The sequence below is a fragment of the Lolium rigidum genome, chromosome 6 (assembly GCF_022539505.1).
Source record: "Lolium rigidum isolate FL_2022 chromosome 6, APGP_CSIRO_Lrig_0.1, whole genome shotgun sequence".
Classification (NCBI taxonomy): Eukaryota; Viridiplantae; Streptophyta; class Magnoliopsida; order Poales; family Poaceae; genus Lolium; species Lolium rigidum.
The window spans coordinates 187,791,330-187,808,095 of NC_061513.1; positions in this window are offsets into that span (position 1 = coordinate 187,791,330).

The window sequence follows — 16,766 nt, forward strand, 5'->3', positions numbered from 1 at the left end:
AAACTTCGAAAAATGCACATTTCTGGGTGTTAAAATAACTATTTCAGGGCAGAAAAAGATTTTCAAAATTTTAAACAACTAAAGCATCTTGCAAAACAAGTAGTACTACAGAAGGTAAAACAAGTGTGGAGAAATAAAGAAATGTTGTTTAGCTCTTCCATGCATTTAAAATGTACTTGTTAATAAGGTTGATCAAGTCTTGCCACCAAATAAATTTTACATGACATAAGAAGAAATAAACCTCAAATCAATCATGTTACCTTATATTGTATTGATATGGATCCAATCATAATATTTTGATATACTTCTTTAGGCTCATATATAGGACTCACTCCGGGCATAAATCCCGAATCCCGAATCCCGAACCCGAAATTCCCGATCCCGAACCCGTATATCCCGAACCCGAAAAACCCGAACACCTAATCGGGAAGCATTTTCAGATACCCGAATTTTATTCAGGAAATTCGGGTTCCAACTTAAAATTCCCGAACTGCCCGAATAGCCCGAAATATGTATAAAGTCCAAGTAAAAAATCCCACCCGAACAGCCCACTAGGCCCAGCCTCCGCCACTAACCCTATTTTCCATGTGCGTACACCCTTTCCCTAACCCAGCCGCCACACACACACAACGCCCAATCCTAGTTAATGACTACTAGTCCGTGATGCGTGGACGTCGTCCTCTACCCGCCGCAGCTCGCCGCCGGTGTCTAGTTCCGTTCGCCCGCTCTTCCAGGTCACGCGCCGCACCACCTCGTAGCCGCGCGCCGCCGCAGCAAGGCTGCAACCTCCGCCGCTCGCCGCTCGCTGCTTGCCTCCCATCTTTCCCGGCGAGGGCGGACGCGACGCCGGCGCCTCCATCTGCCTCGACATGACGCAAGCTCAAGACCTGTTCTTCACCTTCCCGTTGCATCTACCCCGCCGGGACCTGTGCTCGCAAGCGACGGAGAGAGGAACTGCCTTGTGCAATGAATGGTGGACATCGACGTTCAGTATTATGTATTTCGGGCGATTCAGGAATTACCCGAACCCGAACCCGAATAGTCGGGTACCCGAATTATCGGGAATCAAATATTTTGATGCACTTTCGGGTGTCATTTTCTAAAACCCGAAATAAATTTTTCCCGAATTTCCCGTCCCGAAATTTCGGGATTTCCCGAACGCCCAGAGTGATATAGGACAATCAATAGCCCCCACTTTGATAGTTCTCAAATTAGAAATTGTATTAACTCCATATACTTCATCAATCTTCTTGGGAAAATAAACAGTATGCTCCTTGTCATCAACATTGAAAGTAACTTTTCCTTTATTGCAATCAATAACAGCCCCTGCAGTGTTAAGAAAAGGTCTTCCAAGAATAATAGACATATTATCATCTTCAGGCATTTCCAACACAACAAAATCAGTTAATATTAAGCAATTATGAGCAACTTGAACAGGAACATCCTCACATATACGAACAGGAACAGCAGTAGATTTATCAGCCATTTGCAATGATATATCGGTTGGTATCAACTTATCTAGATCAAGTCTCTTGTAAAGAGAAAAAGGCATAACACTAACTCCTGCTCCCAAATCACATAGAGCAGTTCTAACATAATTATTCTTGATGGAACAAGGGATAGTCGGTATACCTGGGTCTCCCAGCTTCTTTGGAACCTTGCCATTGAAAGAGTAATTAGCAAGCATAGTGGAAAACTCCTCATTAGGAATTTTCCTTTTGTTAGAGACAATATCTTTCATATACTTTGAATAAGGAGGCAATTTAATAGCATCGATCAAAGGGATTTGCAAGAACAAAGGTTTCATCCAATCACAAAATTTATTATAGTGTTCTTCCTCCTTTGATTTTAGTTTCTTAACAGGAAAAGGCATTTGCTTTTGAACCGAAGGTTCCCTTTGATTACCATGTTTCTTAACAATGAAATCTTCTTTAGTGTACTTTTTATTTTTAGCATGCTTTTCAGATTCATCTTCAACCTCTTCTTTATCAGAAACATCATTCTTATCATTATCTTTATCATGTTCATCACCACTTTCAGTTTCAGAGCATCGAAATAGAAATACTATTAGGATCATTAACGAGTTCAGAAGATTCTACAACAGTTTTATGTTTCTTCTTCTTTTTCTTAGAGGGAGCACTAGTTTCTTTAGTTCGTTGAGAATCTTGTTCAACTCTTTTGGGATGCCCCTCGGGATATAGAGGATCCTGAGTAGAAACACCACCTCTAGTTGTTACTTCATAAGCATGTTTTTCTTTAGAAGTATTTTTCAACAAGTCATTTTGCACTTTAGTGAGTTGATCAATTTGAGTTTGAACCATATGAAAATGTTTAACGAGCATCTTAACATCATTGGAGGTTCTCTCCACAATATCATGCAATTTACTAATAGCTTGAGAATTTTCCATTAAATGATTCTCTACTCTCATATTAAAGTTATCTTGCTTAACAACATAATTATCAAATTCATCTAAACATTGATCAGGAGGTTTTGAGTAAGGAATGTCTCCTTTATCAAAGCGTTGAAGAGAATGTACCTCAATTGTGGATGAAGGGGGAGTTATCTTATATAAATCTTCTATGGGAGGTAAATTCTTCACATCTTCAGATTTAATACCTTTCTCTTTAAGAGATTTCTTGGCTTCCCTCATATCTTCATCATTTAATTCAATCATACCCCTCTTCTTCAATATTGGTGTTGGGGTTGGTTCAGGTGTATTCCAATCATCATGATTTTGGCTTATTTTAGCCAATAATTCTTCAGCTTCGTCTGGAGTTCTTTTCCTGAAAACACAACCAGCACAACTATCCAGGTATGCCCTAGACTCAATGGTTAGTCCACTATAAAATATATCAAGTAAGTCATGCTTTTCCAAATCATGTCTAGGCCGAGCTCTAAGAAGAGAGCAAAACCTTGCCCAAGCTTCAGGAAATTTCTCTCCATCTTCCTGGTCAAAACTATAAATTTTTTGCAAAGCAATATGTTGAGCACTAGCAGGAAAATATTTTCGAAAGAAAACATCAAGCAAACCACTCAGACTATCAATAGAATCAGGAGGCAAACTATTATACCAAGTTTTAGCATCATCCTTTAATGAGAAAGGAAAAAAATTTAGCAACAAAATAAGTACGCTTCTTGATATCATCAGAAAGCAAGCTACTCAAAGTAGAAAGCTCATTCATGTGCTCTATAGCACTTTCCTTTTCAGTACCACAAAAAGGTGTTTTCTCAACAATAGATATATGTGATAAATCAAGAGAAAAATCATAATCCTTATCCTTAATGTTTATAGGAGATGTGGCAAATTTAGGATCAGGAGACAGTTTATATCTAACAGCATGTTGTGCAAGAAGCTTTTTAATGTTACTTGCACCAGTAGTAGCATTACATTTATCAATAAAATCATCATCAAGATGATACGGGCATGGAGGCCTATGTGGAGCCCAGATTCAGGACTCCACCATCTTATTTATCATAGTTTATGTAATGGTCATATGTGGGCCAATTAGGGTTTTTAATAATTTGAGTCAGTTTGGTTTGGGCCTGTCCAAACCAAGTTAGGGAGGCCCACAAGGGCTGGCCGGCCACCACCCCTTCTTTTTGAGTTGCATATTCAGCCCGTTCAATGGTACATCCTCCTCAACAGTCACATTAGTGCTCTTGGTATCAGAGCCAGGTTTCCTCTCCTTAGTGACTGTCTGGCTTGGATCCACCGTATCATCTTGGTATCAGCTTTCTGGGTTGCTCACGGCGAGGTTTTGTTGATCGATCTCTTTGGATCGGTTTGCATCGGAGAAGATTGGCTCTAGATCGGAGGAGATTGGTCCCTCGGTCGAAGGAGGTTGGTTGGAGGAAGTTTGGAGCTGTTTGGGCGAAGTTTTTCCATGGTTTCGGGCAGTTTCGGCGGCCAGAATCGCGAATTTTTCGAGTTGGAATCGGGGAAGAAGATGGCTTTTCGGACCAGATCCGGCGCACGGCCCGGTCAACCGGCCCCACGACCGGCCTGGCCGGCCCAGACCCCGGTTGGACCGGCCCCACAACCGGCCGACCCGGTCCAAACCGGTCCACGAACCTGTGCCAACCGGATGGAGGTCCAGGGGCGTCTGCAAGATAGCCCGGTTGACAGCCCGGTCAAACCGGCCGGTGGACCGGACCGACCGGTCACCAGCCCGGTCAAACTGGCTGCTGGGCCGGATCGGCCGGCAACCAGCCCGGTTCAACCGGCTCCTGGGCCGACTCGGCTGGTTCTTGCTCCGGTGCAACATTCGGCTGTTTCTGTTTCTCCGGTGGATTACCCTGCTGATGTGTTGTTTCTCCGGCTGTTCATTCGGCTGTTCCGTCTGCACTTACATTAAGTGTGCGTGCTCTGGGTGGGAAGGGAGACATCTACTATGACTATCTCGGTATGAGGACGGGTACACCATTTGATGCATCTACAATCAAGTGGAGGTTGTCTAGTTCCGCGACGCTATGGAATTTCAGATTTGGGAGTCACATATTGACGGTGGTTTTGAGAGATGCAAGGCCGTGGATAGTACGTTCGATGGCCAAATTGAATTTGATCTTGCATACAGGCGTGTTGATGATGTTTTGGCTGCTTGGTACCGTGATTTCTTAATTGTCCAGGGTATCATTGGACTACGGTCTAGATGGGCAGATTTCAAGAAGTTTCTGCGTGATCACTTTAAGTTTGTACACTTGAATAAAACGGTGGTGTGCTCTAACACTACCGTGAAGGAGGTGGTTCCAATACAGACAGTCACTGAGGAGAGGAAACCTGGCTCTGGTACCAAGAGCACTAATGTGACTGTTGAGGAGGATGTACCACTGAACGGGCTGAATATGCAACTCAAGAAGGTACAAGGTGATGCTTGCAAGACAGTTGACAAGGTTCAGCGGTGGAGTTTGTTTCAGACTCAGTGCTTTATGAAGGGCAAGGCTTGCAAGTTGATGATTGATGGTGGTAGCTGTACTAATGGCATTAGCAAGGCGATGGTGGCAGCATTGGGGTTGTCTACATGGCGTCTTCCTGAACCTAAACGTCTTGAGTGGTTGAATAGTTGTGGTATGCTGAAGATTACTCACAAGGTGCGTGTGCCATTTACAGTTGATGATTATGTTGATGAGATCGAGTGCGATGTGTTGCCATTGGAGGTGTGTGGATTGCTACTTGGACGTCCTTGGCAGTATGATCGCAATGTGACACATGATGGGCGAGCAAATACATATTCTTTTATGCATGGTGGCAAGCAGCGGACTTTGAAGCCTATGGGTGATGATCATATCAAGTCCGATGTGGAGTTAGCGGTGCGTAAAGAGAAGTTGCACAAGCCTAAAGTGCAGCAAGAGGTACATGATGTTCCGAGCATTGATGTTGGTGATGTTTCAGCCATGCCTGTAGATGACAAGCCAGTTCTTGTTGGTGACAAGCCGGATGAAGCTACACTTGTTGTTGATGTGGATGTTGCGGCATGTGCTACAGTTCCAGCTTGTGTTGATGCCAGTATACAGACTGATGATGTTTGTACTGATGATTTTCCAGCACATATGGCGCAGATGCGCGTGGGAGGAGTGGGAGGCGAGCGCGTCAGTGGAGACAGTGGGCAGCGGCACTACCGTGTTAGGAGTACTGCCGTCCAGTTTTCCGCGACACCACGGATGCATCGAGGCAAGGATGGACGTGTGAGACATCTATGTGGCCCAGGAATTACACATCTTGTGCAGGGTCATGTGCAGCGACACAGGGTCCATCAAAACCTCGCAAGAAGAAGGAATTGGCGCCGAAGTCCAAGCTCATGTGGAGAAGAAAGGAGGCGCCAAGTGTTGTATCAAGTCAAGCAGGCCGCGAGGGAGGATGTGGTGTGGAAGGCAAGCAAGACTTGAGGACGGCGAGGACGTGTCATGTTCATATCACGTCACCTTTTCCAGAAGACCCTCACGCGTTGGGGACAACGCTTCTTGAAGGGGGGAGGATGATACGGGCATGGAGGCCTATGTGGAGCCCAGATTCAGGACTCCACCAGCTTATTTATCATAGTTTATGTAATGGTCATATGTGGGCCAATTAGGGTTTTTAATAATTTGAGTCAGTTTGGTTTGGGCCTGTCCAAACCAAGTTAGGGAGGCCCACAAGGGCTGGCCGGCCACCACCCTCTCATATAAGGTGGAGGGACGGCTAGGGTTTAGATAGATCAAGTTTAGTCTAAAAGTTAGGTTATACCTAGTTGCGTGTGTTCACGTGTATCATCCCTCTGGGGGTACGGCGCTGCCGTTTATCTATAATGTTATCCGCTGCGAAGGTTCTTGTGTTCATCAAGGATTATCTAGCTCTTGGTTTGAGGCGTATCGTTCATCGATCCGTTGCTTGCTGGATTCGTTCCCTCTTCTCCAGGCTGCGTTCATCGCGTTGTTGGGAGGATTCTCTACGTCAGGTTCTCGCTGTGAAAGATCGGGCAACACCCGAGAGGATCGGCTTGGATCCACCGTATCACAAGTTCCACATAATCTTCATCAGGATCATCACTAGAGTGTTCAACAGACTCAGGTGAATTAACAGGTGTAACAGTATTTTCATTAGGAATTTCAGTATTTTCAATTTGTCTAAACCTAGCAATTGTAGCATCTAGAAAAGGACCTAATGAACCATTATCATCAAGCACAGTAGAAGCATCATCAAAATTATCAGAGGAATTTTCAGATTCAGCAGAAGTACCAACACGTGAAGCTTGTGGTGGTGAAACAAGTTGACTTATCACGGATGGTGAATCAAGAGCAAGCAGAGGTACTCAGAGTTGTACCTTTTCTTGTAGTGGATGGTAATATGGCGACTTTAGCATCGCGAGGTTTACCCATGATGGAGGATTTGCGGCGAACAATATCAATTCAGGTGAACTTGCAAATAAAGCTATGCTCCCCGGCAACGGCCCCATAAAATAGTCTTGATGACCCACAAGTATAGGGGATCGCAACAGTCTTCGAGGGAAGTAAAACCCAATTTATTGATTCAACACAAGGGGAGCCAAAGAATATTTGTAAGCCTTAACAGATGGAGTTGTCAATTCAGCTGCACTGAAAACGGACTTGCTCGCAATAGTTTATCAAGTAGCAACAGTTTTATAGCGATGAGCGATAGTGAAATATAAGCAGCAAAGTAATAGAGACAGCAGTAGTGATTATAGTAAACAGCAGGATTAAAATATTGTAGGCATAGGGATGGATGAACGGGCGCTGCATGGATAAGATAACTCATGTAATAATCAAGACTAGGCATTTGCAGATAATAATAAAACAGTATCCAAGTACTAAATAACCATAGGCATGTGTTCCGTATATAGCCGTACGTGCTCGCAATGAGAAACTTGCACAACATCTTTTGTTCTACCAGCCGGTGGCAGCCGGGCCTCTAGGGAAACTACTGGTAATTAAGGTACTCCTTTTAATAGAGTACCGGAGCAACGCATTAACACTCCGTGAACACATGTGATCCTCATATCACAGCCTTTCCCTCCGGTTGTCCCAATTTCTGTTACTTTGGGGCCTCGGGTTCCGGACAGCAATATGGGTATACAACTTGCAGGTAAGATCATAAAACAATGAATATCATCATGAATCAATAACATGTTCAGATCTGAAATCATGTCACTCGGGCCCTAGTGACAAGCATTAAGCATAACAAGTTGCAACAATATCATAAAAGTACCAACAACGGATACTAGGCACCATGCCCTAACAATCTTATGGCTATTACATGAACAATCTCATCCAGTCCCTACCATCCCCTTCAGCCTACATCGGGGATTTACTCACACATGGATGGGGGAAGCATGGATGGTCGATGGAGATGCGTTGATGGCGATGATCTTCTCCAATTCCCCGTCCCGGCAGGGTGCCAGATCGGAGTTTCTGATCCTGAAATAGGGTTTTCGCTGGCGGAGAAGTTCTGGATGTCTTCTGGCAAATTGGTCGAACCCCCTGTGCATTTTTAGGTCAAGGGCTTTTAGTAGTCCAGAGGGGAGCGCCTGGGGCTGGCCGAGACGGCGTCCCCATGTGGCGGCGCGGCCATGGGCCCACCGCGCCGCTACGTGGTGTGCGCGCCTCGTGGCCCCCCTCCGTCTCGTCTTCTGGCTCCATGGGTCTTCTGTAAAAATAGGCCCATTGCAATTATTTCCGGGGATTTTCCTGAAAGTTGATTTTCTGCACAAAAATAAGACACCAGGGCAATTCTGCTGAAAACAGCGTTAGTCCATGTTAGTTGTATCCAAATTACACAAATTAGAGGCAAAACAATAGCAAAAGTGTTCGGGAAAGTAGATACGTTTTGGACGTATCAACCCCCTCTGAACTTCGTCTTCATTTCGGTAAAATATTGACTTCGCTTTTGTTTCTTCCAATTCCAAGAATATTTCCTATACAACTTTTATGAAATACAAAAACAGCAGAAAACAGGGAACTAGCACTGTGGCATCTTGTTATTAGGTTAGTGCCGGAAATCATGTAAAAGTGCAACAAAGTGTAAACAAAACATATATGAATTGGTTTAAACAAGCATGGAGCATCAAAAATTATAGATACGTTTGAGACGTATCAATAGGATGATTTAGCTATGATTCTATATGATGTGCAATGAGTATTTGGTCATTTTTTTATCTTTTATGTTGTTCTATGATGGTTTTATGCGAACATCGACTGCATATTACTTCACCTATATGGGCTCATAGGGCTGCACTTTGGTGTAATGCATTAGTGTTGGAGGGGTCGGGATGATAGATACCGTCTTCCAACACTATGGGTTGCATTAGAGGGGTTTATGTCGGGGACCCCAAATCTTATGGCTATGATGGGATATTTATGTCTTAATGATTCCTATACGTGCTCATGAAAATGGCTCTAGGACCCATCATAAGGGGTGTATTTGCACATCTCTATGGCTGCACCTAATTAAGGCTCCATCCCTAATTGAATAAAGCTTGACAAGAAATTTACCATGTTGTTTAGAACTCAGATGCTAGTGAATCCATGCCGTCCTCGGGAACTTTAGTCTCATATAAGCACGCACACTTGAGCTTGTCCTCTTGCTCCATAGAGGATTGGGCTTTTCTCTCATCGAGAGCATTTACTTATTTGCTATTTACTTTCTGCACTTTATTTTTATCGCAAACGATATACCCAAAAACACCAAAACCGTTATTTTATTATTACTGCTTTCTTGTCGTTTCTGCTAACCAATAACTTCAGCTCCTCGTGGGTTCGAAAACCTTTCTTATTTAAAAGTACTAAAATTGATCTCCTGCACTTGGGAGCCATCAGCAGCTGAGTCGACTTCTTGACGCCATCCTTCGGATCGATGTAGGAGTGCAAGTAACAAGGGGCGTTCAGCTGATCCGCAACTGGCAGATCGGCCACTCACGCGGGAAGCTGCTGCCAATTTCCGCGGCTAATTCCAGATCCACCGCGTTTGTCGTCTCTCCGATTGTCCCGACGGTCATTGCGTCGGTCGCTGCGGTGATCGTCAGCTGGTCATTGTAACCAGCCGCAACCATGTTGGTATTGTTGGCTGTGTCATAGCCGCAGTCTTTTCTCTTCTTGCGGCGTTCGTTCTCGCGATCTCGTTGGCTATCCGAGTCGTTTGGGTGTCTCTGATCATCTTCATCATCGTCACTGCGCGGGCGAGGCTTCCGCACATGGTCTTTGCCATCAGCCCAACTGTTGGCGATCTTCATTAACTTGGTGATGGTCTTCGGCTTCAGGCGACCGAGCTCTTCGACGTACGACTCCTGCCGAATGCCGTCGCTGAAGGTGTCTGTCAACACCCGGATTTTTAAGTCCAGATGCCTGTTATGCCATACATCGCAATCCCAGGAATATTGTTGTTGCGAGACATAACAGTTGAATATCATAAGTCATCATTCATTACATATCATAGTCGTCTTACAAATAGATCACATGATCCAATATTACAATAATAGTTGAACTATTGTTTCAACACACATCACAAATACATAGCGGAAGCGTAAAGATAAGGGACTCTCTAGTCCACAGGCCAACGCTTGACGTCAGGAGTAGTCCTAGTTGTCGTAGACGTCCTGCTGTCCATCCTCTTCATACTGCTGTTCCTCTTCATAGTCTGGCCATTTGAATAGCCAGGGACAAAGCCGTGAGTACTTCAAAGTACTCGCAAACTAATACTAATGTAAGTACTATCAATTCTAGTAAAGGGTGCTAAGCTCTAGTTTCTTTTGCATAAAGCCAATTTTAGTTCACAAGTATTTGAAATAAAAACTCTTCATGTGCTAACTAACTCAAGTGGGAACATTAGTGTCATTCCCACAACTCAGTTGTATTTCAATTCAAAATCACCATTTCAAGTTCAAATCACAAGTCACCCTTCACATGTCACATTTTTGAAAATGGTCTGATGACGGAACAGTATGGCCTTTCCAACCGTCCATAACCGTGGACGCGGCTATTCGAATAGTTCTACACTCGCAGAGGTCGTACACTTGTGCCACAACATTTGCAATAATCCGTCGTGGTTAATCGGCCCTCGATTTATCACACTCCGTGTGCGGACTACCAACCATAACCTTTCACCTACATACCCTAGTATAGGCACCTCTCCCTATGAGCTTGGCGTCCCAAGGAAGACAAACCGTCGGCCCGGGAACCGCACGAGGCTTGGGCCGGACATTCACCTCATATTCACGTCATATCACATCGTTCCATATTTCTTTGGAGGCAGCCCTTGGCATAACCCCGATGACGCTTGTTCAGAGGGAACCCATACTAAGATACATAAACTTCTAGTTAAGCCCTACCCATATCAGGTATTGTGGGGGTACTTGTAAAATTGGAATGGTATCGCATCCGAACTCAACCATCAGTTTTTGTAAAATTCACCATGTCATTCACAAGTCACATTCACCTTCAAAATCTTTCAATAGAATGACTCAGCATTCCAAGGTTTTCAAATTCATTTCAAACTCACAAGTTCCCATCTAGAGTAGTCAATTTTACTTTAGCACTAGCATCTAAGTATGGGGGTGCTAAGTAATTTGCTTTGCTTCTAGGCTAACATTGATACTCTTGTACTAACCCAATACTAACCAAGTGAATCATCAATCAAAAAGGTAGTTTGATAAACAAAACTTAAAAACTTGTAAGGTAAAAACTTGGAATAGGATCATTAAACATAAAGTATGAGGTAGTGGTGCCTTGCTCTATTAGAGCTTTGCACTTTGCAAGAGTATTATCTTGCAACAATAGAACTTGCAATGGTGTTAGCTTGCAAGAGTATAGCTTGCCTTGGTTGTTGAGGTGATCAAAGTGGTCTTCTTCTCCTTGAAAGTAGACCTCCTCCTCCTCTTGATACTCCTCGGTACTAGCGTCTAAAATACGAATACGAGGTACAATCACCAAGCAATTCATTGGCTATTCTAAACATCACATGTATTCACACAAACTATTCTGTTCACACAATTAATACCATTAGGGTGCATTGGTGGTGTGGCTTGAGGAAAGATAATTTCCTCTCATTACCTATGTAAATGATAGTTTCCATATGGTTCTTGAGGAATAATTTCCTCTCATTGAATCTTCTTTAAGATTTAATTTCTCAAACAATCACACATGAATTCATGTTGACCTAAGTCAACCATTCATCATCATCATTTGAGAAAATGATTTAAATGAGGTAGAAATACCTCATACTATTTAACCAAGCCTATTATGATTTAAAATCTCCAAGTATTTCATGTGAGAGTAATTGACCAGGGGTTTATCCTCATATGAAGGTACTTGGGACAAGATTTAAATAAAGTGAAACACTTCATATAATTTACACAAGTTAAACTAGCATCACACATTACTATGGAGTGGGTAGATGTGCTTTTCTTATTCAAGAAAAATAAGTTCCTCTCATACTAATTAAGGTGTTACTTTTAATTGCTGAAACAAATAATTTCCTCTCATTATCTTATTAAGATTTAATTTCTCTCATGAATAATAGGTGACCTAGGTTGACCAAAGTCAACCTCTTCACACTTATCATTTAAGAAAAATGATTTAAATGAGGTGAGCACCTCATACAATTTAATCCTAACATGGTAAAGATTTAATATCATCAACAATTCATATGGGACCTATATGACCAGAGTCTCTACATCAATTTAAATTGTTTGTGAGAAGATTTTAAATGAGAGAAACACTCCCATATGATTTATTAATAGTTTTGGACAATATCTTTGACTAGAAATAGCCATATAGTCCTTTTATTAAACTAGGCCATGATCACTCAAGGTAACCATACCATATTTTTTCATAAACAATTGGTGCAAGTGAAATGTGAATTATAGCAATTGGATTTACTTCAAAATTCAAATTGGTTGATTTTTAAGATTTATTTGAATACTGAAAAGTCTCTGACTTGTTATATTTGTCACATTAATTCTACACAAGATTTTGAAGTGGGACCAGTGTAGTTGGATAGATCTTTTTACAAGCTTTCCAGCAATATAAATTTCATCAAATTTGGTTGGGTAGATTTGAAACTATTCAATTTCTAGGATAGGACCAGTTTGTATTTTACAGATTTGAAAATAATTCCAATTCAAATGGTTGGGCTTGCGCGGGAAAGGAAATGGGCCAAAACGAGGGAAACTAACTGGGCTGGCCCAGGTAACGTTTCAACGCGCCACGGGCCAACTGAAAAAGGGGCCCGCACGTCAGCGACTTACGCTTACCGAAACGGTACCGGTGATCGTGAGCGGTTGGATTAGATGGCGATCCGACGGTCGCACGTCGTCGTCGTCGTCGGGGAGAAGGGAGGTGCTGGCACGGCGGAGTAGGGGGTCGGCGGCGAGCTGAGGCTCCGGCAAGGGTCGGCGTTGACGCGAAGCGGGGTTGTCGTCGACGGCGAGTGCGCTGGTACCGGTGGCGAGGCTGGAGGTGTCCTGAATCGACGCCGGTGAGATGAGGTACTGGCGGGCTCCGGCGGCTAAATTGGGGAGCTCCGGTGATGAATCGAGAAGGGGAAGTGGTCGAGGAGGGTGAGGGAAGAGTGGGGAGGCTGCTGGTGTGCTTGGATGGCTGAGGGGAGCTCGGTATTTATAGAGGGGCGAGTGTGCTGCGAGGCGCGGACGAGGTCAACGGCGAGGTCGTCGTTCCAGGGCGATGAAGGAGCGAGGAAGGTGCGCAGGAGGTAGGCGACGTCACGGCGGTCCTTGGGGCATTAATGGCGCGGTACGGCGAGGTGTACGACTGTCGGGCGATGGCTTGTACTGGCGCGGATGCGGCGGGATTCCGTCCTTGTCTCCGGCGGCGGCGGGCACGAGTCGTGGTCGCGCGCGTGTCTGGCGCGTCTGTGGTGGCATGGTGATGCTCACGGCGTCGAGAGGAGGTACAGGGCGTGACCGAGGTGGTGGCGCGGCGCGTGTCCAGTGGTGCCCGTACATGCACTGCTGCGACGTCAGCGGCATGTCCTGGCCGTCCTGGGGCGCGCGCCGTGCGGCGGCCGTCGACGTCCTCCTTGACAAGGGCTGGTGTAGTCCGGTGTAGGGGAGCTAGGTGGCGACATTTGGCACCGGTGGCCGGTGGTGGCGATGAAGGAGAAGAGGGGAGGTGCGTCGGGGTGGTGACATGGCCGGCATGGCCATGCCCTAGCTTGCCCGCCTCTCTCCTTAGGGTTACCTGTGGGTCATTAGGGGTGAGAGGGAGCAGGGGAATCATTTAGAGTAGTGTGGTGTAGATTAGCACTATTTCAAATGATGTCAAATAGTTCCATAGTTGAATTTTGTGAAATTTGTCCAAATTTGATTAAATTCAAATGGTTGACCAATTTGAATTGTGTGTGTTTAGTTGAGTTAGAAAAGACCAGAGATGATGAGAGGTGGTGGTGGAATTGTTAGAATCAAAGAGTTGCAAAATTGATAAGTGGGAGATTGTTACACTTGTTAAAATGTTGCAACTTTGGATGAGCATAGCTATTGATCAAGAAAGAATTTGGCATGGTGATCTTTACAACAAGTGTTCATCTTGATGTCCTCTTGGATGACATGCCAAGAGTTGAGAAAATTTAGTTTGAAAATATTGAATTGCAGGGGCTCAAAGTGATGACCAGAATATAATTGCAGAATTTACCATCATCATATGTGAGCCCAATTTGAGTTGAATTTTGATTTGATTTGTGTTTCAATGATTCCAAAAAGTTGTAATAAGTGTTTAGTAATGTAATACAACTAATGGTGAAGGCCAAAATGGTCTAAGGGCAAGATTTATAAAAATGGCATAAACCATATGTGAGGGTTTTGTGAATTTCTAACTTTTATTCTTTTATTTTTCTTTTGCTTCATTTTGACATGAGTGAGGTTTATTTGGTGTTAGATTGAGTTAGGTGAAAGGTTCAAACCATTTTGAGGTAATGGAAGTGGCTAGGTCAAGATTTGATAATTTGGCTAAGTGCCACATATGCCTCTATGCATAAATTTGATTTTATTTTGTTTCTCACTTGACTTGGTTGGTAGGTGCTTTGTTGAGTGGGTTGAGGTATTTCAATTCATCTATTCAGGGTAGATAAAGCAAAGCTCATCATTTTCAACAAGTAGCCATAGGCTTGCATATGCTTTTTTCTTAAATAAGATCTTTTCTTTTTATTTTATTTTTCAAAGATTGAAGACAAGAGGGATGAGGTTTAAGGTTTAGTAAGTCTTGCAATGGTTCACCACCATTTTAGCAAAGTAAGAAAGGTAGAGTTAAAAATTTACATATTAGGGCTATATGCCCACATATCTCTTTTCTCTTTCATTTTGGTTTCTCAAAATAGATCCAAATGGTTTGTGAGAAGGTTAAGGTTTAGGGTTTTTCTTATTTGATTTCTTTCTCTTTTATTTTATTTGGTTTGTGATCTCCACTTGATCACTTTAAGGTTTTAGGGTTTATCACATCAGCATAAATACACTCATCATGGCAAAAACACAAGTAATAGGTATGAGCACTAAGCATAGCACTCTATTTAAGAAAAGTTTTTGTTGGTTCTCATTTTTGGAAAAAGGAATTTTATTTTTTTCTCTTTGTTTTGAAATTTGAGATGTTACAAACCCTTCCCCCTTAAACAAATCTCGTCCCGAGATTTTAAGAAAAGTTAGGTTCCTAAGAGAGATTGGGCGATATGATTTAACAGGAAAACATACTTGGCATGGCCTGAGGTGCTTCCTGTGCTTCTGCTGCATTCATGTGGTAGAGGCGGCCGTTGCTGTTGTTCTGGTTCCTTCTTCCTGCAAAGCGGCGCTGTTGCTGAGAAGATGCTGCGGTATTGGCGGCAATCTTGGCAAGCTTCTTGGGGCACTCGTTGGAGTAGTGACCCACAACTCCACATTTATAGCAGTTGACGGTGGACTTGTCTTTGGGGTTGACGGGAACAGCGTTACTCCCAGTCACGGGGGCAGTATTGGGGTGGTTGTTGTTGCCATTGGGGTGGTTGTTGTTGTTGGTGTTGTTGTTGGTATTGCGGTTGTTGTTGTTGTTGCTTGGGCGGTAAGTCTGAGCTGGGGGCTTGTTGTATCTTGAGGCAAATCCTCCAGTTGAGTGGTTGCGGTACTTCTGGGCGTTGTTGGGTCCATTCTGGTTCATCATTCTTCTCTTGCGGTTCTCGTTGGCTTGGTGCAGCTTCCCTTCCATCTGGATGGCTGAGTCCACCAGGGCTTCGAGGTCAGCGAACGGAATGTTCACTAACACAGTTTGCATTTCATCATGTAGTCCGTTCAGAAATCTCTCCTTCCTTTTCTCGTTGGTGTCGGTCTCATCCGGGGCGTACCTTGACAGAGTGAGAAACCTGTCGCGGTATTCCACCACGGACATCCTTCCTTGCTTGAGTTCGCGGAACTCGTCTCTCATTTTCTTAATCAGTCCTTGGGGCACGTGATACTTGCTAAACTTCAGCTTGAAGTCCTCCCAGGTCATCATCTGTCCTGCATTCATGGCACGGGCGCTGGTCCACCAGGCTCGTGCAGGTCCTGACAGGTAGTGCGTGGCGAATAGTACTTTCTCGGTGGCTTCAACTCCCGCAACTTCGAGGTTGTTCTCCATTGTCTGGAGCCAGTCATCTGCGTCAAGTGGTTCTTCGGTTTTACTGAAAATAGGTGGGTTGGTGTTCTGAAAGTTCTTCAGCTTTGACCCAGGGTGGTCGTGGTTTCCATGGCCGTTGTTGTTATGAGCTATCTGCTGCAGTGCAACAATGTTGGCTTGCCGTTCAGCTCTCTCGGCTTCGCGGTCTTCCATCATCATCTCTAGCATCTGCATCATTGCGTCTTGGGTGGCGCTGCGGGTTGGTGGGGCCATCTGAATATTGGAGTGGATGATAAGATAAGAGGGAAATTCCTATGGTTTGTTTGATTGAAAGTTCAAAAAGTTCAAACTTGAAAACTTGAGTAGTGTTGAGGGGGTAAAACCAGCAACACTTTTTCATTCATACCAAACATCACACATTACAAATCTAACACACCGTTGGTTTGAAGAACCATTCATTCGCTCTACGATACAAGGGGATCCCGATACAACTCACACCTACTTAAGTGCTGGGGTGATAATACTCTTCCGGGTGGATTCTTCGTCTTCACGGGTGATGTGCTTGGCGAGAGGCGAGGGCGTTGTCCAAATCCCTGCGGGTTTTGTACAGCCCGAAGTCCTGGTGTGCTACATAGGGGTTCATCTCCGTGTGCGGGGGCATGGTCATCGATCGTCCCATGGAGTCATGTCTTGGGTAGTAGATGAAGCG